Source organism: Cynoglossus semilaevis, chromosome 9, assembly GCF_000523025.1.
Source record: "Cynoglossus semilaevis isolate Cse_v1.0 chromosome 9, Cse_v1.0, whole genome shotgun sequence".
Taxonomy (NCBI): domain Eukaryota; kingdom Metazoa; phylum Chordata; class Actinopteri; order Pleuronectiformes; family Cynoglossidae; genus Cynoglossus; species Cynoglossus semilaevis.
Window position 1 is genome coordinate 6990443 of NC_024315.1, and position 8659 is coordinate 6999101.

The following is an 8659-nucleotide window of genomic DNA, read 5'->3' on the forward strand; positions in this document are numbered from 1 at the left end:
CTTAAAATACTTAGCTATGTCCTTTTTACCTGTTTAAATCAGCACTTGAGTGACTCTCTAGAATTTCCCTCCATCACAGTTCCAACTGGAACCCTTCTCTTCCCATGCGATCATATCCTGCTGCTGGTATTGACCAACACCTGTAATGACAACAAAGTCAATAACTGATGAATGAGAGCGTGACTTAGAAAAAACAGCTACAAAAAGACATGAACTGTTTAAATAATTTAAAAATACATACAGTAGCTTCTGAGAACATTTTTTTTATAAACCTGAACAGATCTGATATCCTGACCAGTATCACCAGGGTTACCACTTTTACCACCTTAAAAGCAGAAGTTTCTGAAGCCTAACATTTTGGTCCTTTCTTAAAGAAGCAAAAGAAAAATCGACCAAAATAGCGCCCTCCTACAAACACAGCCCCTATTACACCAGGTCACCTGCTTCTTTGCCTCGTCTGAGAACTAAAAGTACACTTCCTTTCAAACGTCCATTCAGTTTTGGGAAAAGAACAAGTATTTAGATGGATCCAGATCAAACCCTGCTGCAAGGATGTGATATTTTCCACAGATTTTGATTCAAGTTTGGTTAGAATCGAGAGATTTTTTTTGGGGGGGAGGGGGGTTGCAGGGTTACAAATGCTGATGAATCTTAACGCAGCTCATGACTTCACATGTCAACAGATGTGTCTTAACACAGAATAGCACATCAAATCAGAACTTTTTGACTAATTTAATTTATATCAATATAATATGACGGTCAGCTGGTGACACTCCCTGTCTTGGAATTCTCGAAGGCTGGTTGGCTGATTTGACTTTGGAACACATGAGGAGTCACCATGAAGTCGGAGTCTCTGGGGAATCATTTGGTTTTCCTTTCCCACCGTGGGCCGAGTTCTACCTCTGCTCCAGACGGGTTTGTCAGGCTGGAGATCTGCACGTGGCCCTCTGCAGTAGGAGAGCAGTTGGCAGCATCATCTCCCCGCCAAGCCACAGTGGGCGGAGGCAGGCAGCGTGAAGAAAGTACCCACAACACACACACACACACACACACACACACACAAATACACAGCTGCTTAAACAAGAAAAATGTGAGGACGCTGCTGCATTTCTCCGACATCACAACAGTTAATACTTTCTGTTCCATATTCATGCGAACCTTATAAATCTGTTTCTAAAAACTTCACATACTGTGTCTTCTGTTGCGGAAAATCGACTGTGTAATTAGCGCCGGAGGACAGCGCCAGTATATTTGCTTACTCATCTCATGGTGCAGATGAATGAGAGCGCACAGCGTAGCACACCTTGTGCTCATCACTTACCCAAGTGAGACAGGTGGTGCTGGAGAGTCAGCGTTTGTGCCCTTCCCTCAGCAGCGTGTGCTGGCATCCTCCCCCGGCCTCGCTCTCACCACCTACACACAGCAGTGCTGCAGGTGGGCTCTGGTGGAGCATGAAGCTCAGAGCTCCTTCTTTAATCCTCCACAGGAAGAAAGCACACTGTCACTCCTGAAACGCACAGATCTCAGATCAGTTGAACTGCTGTACGGTCAACGTCGCAGCAGAACTCTTAGTTGTGATTGGATGATTAATCCAAGCCTTTTTATTTAACGGGTCAATTAAAGCCAGTAACATTTGGTCCACGACCCCCTGGAGGTTGGGCACAGATACTGCAGTTTTTTGGTTGGTAAGACAGACTTCATAAATTATTTCATAAACCAATAATAATAATAATAATAATAATAATAATAATAATAATAATAATAATAATAATAATAATAATAATAATAATAATAATAATAATAATAATAATAATAATAATAATAATAATAATAATAATAATAATAATAATAATAATAATAATAATAATAATAATAATAATAATAATAATAATAATACAATATAATACAATACTAAACAAATAATATTATTATTAACAAAATCAACTGCTTCAGTTACACGTCTTTCTGCTATTTGTAAATGTTGTTGTTATCATCTACTGACATTAAAAAAAACACACACCATATGCTGAAACCCTATTACTGTAAATATTCTTGACAATAGTGATTCACAAAATGTGTTAAACTTTTATCAACCACATCCATTCTGAGTAAATACTTTCCAGGTTGAAGTACAGTAGAGGTCAGATAGTACTGTCAACCTACAGGATTAAAATTAAAAAATTAAAAATTTAAATTATATTTATATTTATTTCTTAAACTAGAATAATCCCAGATCAACGTCAACGAAAAACTTTCCATAGATCTCCATTACTTTAAATCCGTTTGTGCTTCTTATCTTAATACGGTTGTTGCTTCGATCGCCTTTGACGGTCCGGGTGATGATGTCACTAAATCCTCCAAACCCCCACCAACCTCTTACATTTGTCATGTGCTTAGATGAAGGGTCAGGGGTTAATGAACTCAGATGGACTTTTCTGGGAGAATGAGTAATCTCCTTTTATATATATATATATAAATAAATATATACACTTAATTAGGTATTAACTCTGACTTGTACCTTTTGGCCTTCTTATTGATTTGTTTTTCCTTCTCTTCTTTTAAATCACAGGTAAAGTCAATATCTGATTCGTTTTGTTTTTGTCCATCTTACACTTTTACCTTTCCTGGTGTGTGTGTGTGTGTGTGTTGTCTTTTCTAGAATAGAATTGCCCCAAGAGAATAAAAAGAAACTCACAAATACAAAAAACTCATCAAAAATACCACAGTGTAATAAAACAACACATCGATAAAACAACGAGCTCTGAGGGCAGAGGTCGAGTTTCCCAAAATACATCAGATCGTTTTTACCTTTGAGGTTCACACATTGGCTAAAAAAAAAAAAGAAATAAACACATTAAGGATGTTGACTTGAACTGAGGGGGAGCGTATTTCACTGTTAAGTGATTAATGTGCAAAACAATCCAAAAGTGTAACGAAATAATCACCAATTACTGTAGAGGTTTGTCCTGATTTACTGCCACAGGGTTAGCTTATTATCACTTCAAACAAAGTGAAACTGTGAACATCCTTAAGCATTGGTAAAACGTTTTCTAAAACAAAATAAAATAAAGAAAGGAAGATTAAAAAGATATATGCTGGCTTTCAGAACAATAATAATAATTGAATTATTTACTTCAATGATAGAGAAGTAATTAATAGCAGTAACCGCTCTGTAACTGATGCTAACACTAGAGCTAAAGTTGCAGTAGTGCTAGTGCTAACGCTAAGTGATGAGGAAACAAACACATATCTTTACTTCTCTAAAATATTTTGTATTTTCTTTAATCTAAAAATGTTATTTCACTTTTGCTGTTTCTTTTTTAAATGTTTTGTTATTGAATATTAAAAAAAATGGATTTGCTTTAACAAATTATGTGCAATTTGTATTCATTTTTTACACCTCTGCGCTGCTCCTGTTGCTATAAAGAGTTTGGTTCTTGATATGAATAAATTTAAGGAAAAAAAAACTTTGACTAAAAAAAAATCAGTTTCTAATAATTTGTAACAGTCAACTGTCCATCATGGGAGTAGATTGGAGTCCAGTTTCTTTAAATGTAGTTGTGATTACACTTCAGGAGGCATAAGTGCAGCGTGCACATTAAACAACCTGTTAATGGAGGCAGTTAAATAAGTGCAGCGTTAAACAACCTGTTAATGGAGGCAGTTAGACCAACGTTCTGCCATTAGTGATTATTTCAGAGGTTCTGAGTTGCCATTACAGTTCATTTGCAGCGAGACTCAACTGAGTCTCACTATGAAAGGCAGACCAGTGAGCTGATAAATGTAGAGTTAATACCTGTAATGAACTGGTCCATGTGGTTAAGGCCACTTCAAGAGAGAAGTCAACTCCAACCTGGAGGCTGCAATAATGCTAACACTTGTTGTTGCAGTCGGACCACTGGAGGCACCTGAATCCTCTGCACCAGGACGAAGCGTTTTGCCATCTGTGTCAGAGACATGAGACGTTAAATCACGCAGCTGCATTTCTCCGCTAGTAGACATTTTCAAAATCCAACGTTACACTAATCTGATTGGCTTTGGTGTCGCTTATGAAGTGTGAGAAACTCTTTTAATTTAAGGGAAAATGGCGCAAATGATCTAAATATTTAGGACTCACAGACCGCTGAGGGGGCTTTAGGGACTCTCAGTGGTCTGCGCACCACTGTTTGAGATTGGCTGTTATAAATAGACCAAAAGGAAAAACCAGTGGGGACGTGTCCCTATATCTACAGTAGATAATGTTTATATATATTTTATGGTACTGTATTGGTCAATAGCATGATGATATTTAGTGTGACGTACCATGTGACCTGAGGGGGCTCCGTCCCACTGCAGCTGTATTTCCTGTTGTCAGCTTCTTGTTACTGCCTGAGTGTCAGTGGAGCATGAATCCCATCAGGAACAAAGAGCCTGATCTGATGTGATTTGCTGCATGCTCACCTGGGTCTTATTACCCATGCCTGGTTTGACAAAAGAGGAAAGAGAAGGTGAATGGATATTCCAGCTTCCGGCTCTCTCATGCAGGATTATTGTCCTGGAGAATGGCTCTGACACGTCTCATTAGGAAACCCAGGATGTGATTTCGTTGGCTGCTGAGCTGTGATCAAACGCAGGAGTGATGAATCCACTCACATTTCCCCCCGTGTCTCTGACGAAGCTGCCATTTCAATCCAGGAACTTTGAAGAACTGCTGACTTTTTAACTGTAAGACAAGTGGAAAGGAGAATAAGGTCAGACTTGTCAAATACAAACTTTGAGAAATTGCATGAACCTGCTGACCTCCACTCTTTAATGCACAGAATGTGTTTCGCATTATTGGCTGATACCAGCTTCAGCTGCCGGATCAACCTGCTGCAGTTTAGAGCAGAAAATAATCTGGTATAAAGCAGGAAAAAAAACAAGGCTGTTTACCACTTGATTTATGATGTCAATAAAACTCTCATGAAAAAATAAACTAGAAGGAAAACAATAAAAAAAAGGAGCCAAAATACCAACAGGAACTGCCCCAAAACACCAGCGATTTCCAATAACACCACATCAAAAATAACAGTCAATAGAGATGGTAACGAAACGGTCTAGAGCGGGGGTCTTCAACGAAAGCCAGGAAACCGATGGTGAGATGAAACAGTGCAGCTAAGATTTTATATATATATATATATATATATATATATATATATAAATACATATATATATATATATACACATTCAGAGTTTTTTTCCATAAACACCATGTCATGTGACGTTCTCCAGTAAAATCCCTGAGGCCTCTGTTTTTCCAGAACCTCTGGTCCTCGTGGGATCAGAACTTACCCTTGTTCCTGAAGCCTTGGTGAGGATACCAAGGTAGGATGTGATGTTGGTTTGGTAAAGATTAAGGTGAGGCTGTTAAAGCTTTTCCTTAACCTTTGAGATAAGGTTTGGCTGAAGGTTGTCCAGCAGCTTGGACGTTAATGCAGTGTCCTGACAGAAATAGCTGTACAGAACTCTGTGTCTGTGTCTGTGTTTGTGTCTGTTTGTGTCTGTGTGTGTCTGTGTGTGTCTGTGTGTGTCTGTGTGTGTGTACTGTAGCCTCCATTCATCCTTATCCTCTGACATCAGGCTGTGGTGATTATGATCTCCTTTATCACTACTCGGGCTACAACAAAGGTCCAAACAGGATTAGGCGGAGACGTGAAATGCAGCACTTCTAACGCCGCGGCCCTTTGAGAACGTCCTGGCAGTCAGAAGAGCGGCGGCGCTGTAGGGCAGGATTACCCAACAAAGAGATGGAGGGATATGAAGCGAGGTGTGGGAGCATCCCTCCATCTTTTTTATCTTCACATCCAAAAGCCATCAGTGCTTCCCATACTTCCCATACCGTCAGCGACGCAGCATCCGTCACTGGTGGACACTGTTGTGTTGTCCCGTCCCGGGGCGACTCGGAGCTGAAGGCGACGGCAGCCGGGGTTCATTTGAGCACTGCAAGAAGAAGGAGGGACAATAATTCATCAAGTGCAGAGGCATCCAGGTAGTGAAGGAGATTGATGGCTAATTACAGCAGGGACTAAGATGATTCATCAAGTTATCAAATGAAGTTTGTTAAAGACTGCAGTGAAGAGGTTTGTTACTGTTTTACAAGAAAAAAAATACATATAAAAATCCGACTAGTTCAACAGTCAGTTTTATCTTCTCACACATTTGTTCTTTTACTGGTTAATATGATGGAACACTGATATACATCCTTGACCGCTGATGACCTCAGCACAGTGAAGCAAATGGGATTTACATATTAATGTCCTAATATTTCTACCTTAACAGCAGAGCAGCGCTGACGACCGCTGCCTTTACAGAAAAACGACTGGATTGCTAGCCCTTCAACGGTTCACAGGAAGTAGAGTTTTTGTTTTGTTTGTGTTTTTTTCTTAATTTTTCATGATTGAATTATTTATAAATTAAAGTGAAGCTTTATAAAAAAAGACCAATAGTTGGAACACACAGAACTCCAAGGAGGAAAAGCTCATTTTGATTTGCTAACCTTGATGGATGGAACCATATAAACAGAAAATAATATAGAAGTGTCAACGACAACAGCTAAAGAGAGTTGTGTTTTTGTACCATGGCTGCTGGTATGAATTTGGTTTTCTTTCAGCAACAGTGCAGTACCACTTATGACCAGAAGGAATGGTTTCAACAAACAAACAAAAAAGTCAGACCCCTGTGTGTATGGTATATACATATTTAACTTTGGTTTTTAACCAGGGACCTTTAACAAACACCTGACCTCAGGTGCTTTGACCTTTATTCACAAGACACTGATGAATGACTCCATATAACAGATCGCTGTCATATCTGCCTCCAGGCGAGACGAGTCGACGAAGTGTTCGAAAATAAAGAGAAGTTGATTACTATCTGGTCCCCAGAGCCGATCTGCTGCTTATACAACACACGAGTGCAGGCCGGGAACAAACAGACACACAGTGTAACCTTGCCAACCAGAGTGGAAACTCCCCCACATGTCCATTCATGTGAGGAAGTGCAGCCCTTCGCTGCTTCCTCACAACATCGCTCACACTGAGCTCTGAGGACGGGGCCAGAGACCGGCTATCACTAGGCAACAGGCGGGAGGAGAATGTGCAGCAGAGGCTCTGCTGAGCCGCCAGGCTGAGCCGCGAGGCCTCATGACAGATAACCGTTAGAATAAAACTGACGCCGGCCTGAAGGGAAAACACACACACACACACACACACACACGGACCTGAGCCAGACAATGTCAAATGATCGCCTTCACAGTGGCTGGGACCAGAGCTGAGGTCAGAGCGTGTGCAGCCTGAGCTGCTGTGGTTTCAGACGATCTGAAATGCCACAAAATTAACCCGAGAGGATGAAAAACAAAAATTAAATTAGCGGAATAAAACACCTCATTATCGTTTTCTAAAGGGGAATTAATTTCTCCTTGCTGAGAAACGGCGAGATTAAAAAATAGGATTGCTAATGAGTCTTAATCCTGCATCAGCCTCTTCAGTCATGCTGCGCATTAATAATGAGCGTTTAGGAGCTATAAAAAGACGACAGTAAATTCACCAGAACATAGGCTACCTGCCGTCTCGGAAACGTGCTAATGAAATATTTGTCTTTGAATATTTCAGTCGCCATCAGACTGATTGTGCTGCGGCTTATTATAGCGGTGTCAGGAGCGCTTCATCTGGAGTACTTCAGGTCGATTCGTGGTACAATTAGACACAAACACGCTGCTGGCTGGTACATGCATTATCAGCCATTAAAATGTGGGAGGCTGGACTTTAATGAGGCGCTGATAAACGCCAGAACATGAAGAACATAATGTAAATGTGGCATTTGTTCTGTCTGCTGCATCGATTTAAGGCAGAGACGTTTGACGCCCACTTTACTCAGAACTCCTCCGACTATGAAACCACTGATCTACGTTAACAACAGTGAACCGTGACTTATTGTTTGACACCTACTTACATTATGGGGACATTAGCTGTCAGTCTCCATCAGGGACCAGGTGGACGGAGCATGAAGCGGCCACAATCACCACCTGAGCCAGACGTTGGACATACCTGGTTTAAAGGTAAAGGGACAGAAACTAGGAGTGAGAAAAAAAACATCAAGGAAATATTTTTTATTTACATAAAAGTAAATCAACCATTTAAACCTTTACTTAAATCAGTGTCAATAATAAATAAAAAAATGAGTAAAATACTGACCTCTGCAGGAGCTTCATTCCACACCAGTGCTGCGACACTGGTCAAGTACAGGTACTGCACCTTTGAGCTTTGAGCTGGAAACCAAACCCTGCAGCTCTGGATGTTGTACAGTTTAGTTGTTAATTCTGTATAATGCAGAGTGGATGAGATGATGTCATATCTGTCACTAAAGTATTGTACTGTGTCACTAATTATTACAGTATTGTTACTTGCTTGGTTGATGTGGTGGTCCGATGAAACCTGTTTGGTAAGAAGTGAAAAATTATTTTGGAAAAGTTTCACAGTTTTTCAAACCTGTTCAAGGACAGAGTGATGGATTCACTTCTGGATGTAAACTAAAAAATAAGTTCTGCAGGCAACGCCGAAGAGTTTGGAAGTTTACACGATAGTGGTTGGTGATAGGAGTCGATGCATCTGCTGCAGGGCAACACTTCTGAACATCAAAGTGTTCA

General features: G+C 40.2%; 1 long non-coding RNA gene across 1 annotated transcript; it reads right to left on the reverse strand.

Annotated features, from left to right (window-relative positions):
* Window positions 1–1322: 1322 nt before the first annotated feature.
* LOC107989038 (uncharacterized) lies at window positions 1323–8653 on the reverse strand. Its single transcript, XR_001760545.2, has 7 exons — window positions 8208–8653; window positions 7966–8060; window positions 5858–5958; window positions 4633–4702; window positions 4303–4460; window positions 3797–3944; window positions 1323–1507 (listed from the first exon to the last, which is right to left on the reverse strand). It is a non-coding gene; the product is annotated as an uncharacterized LOC107989038 (long non-coding RNA).
* Between the last annotated feature and the right edge of the window lie 6 nt (window positions 8654–8659).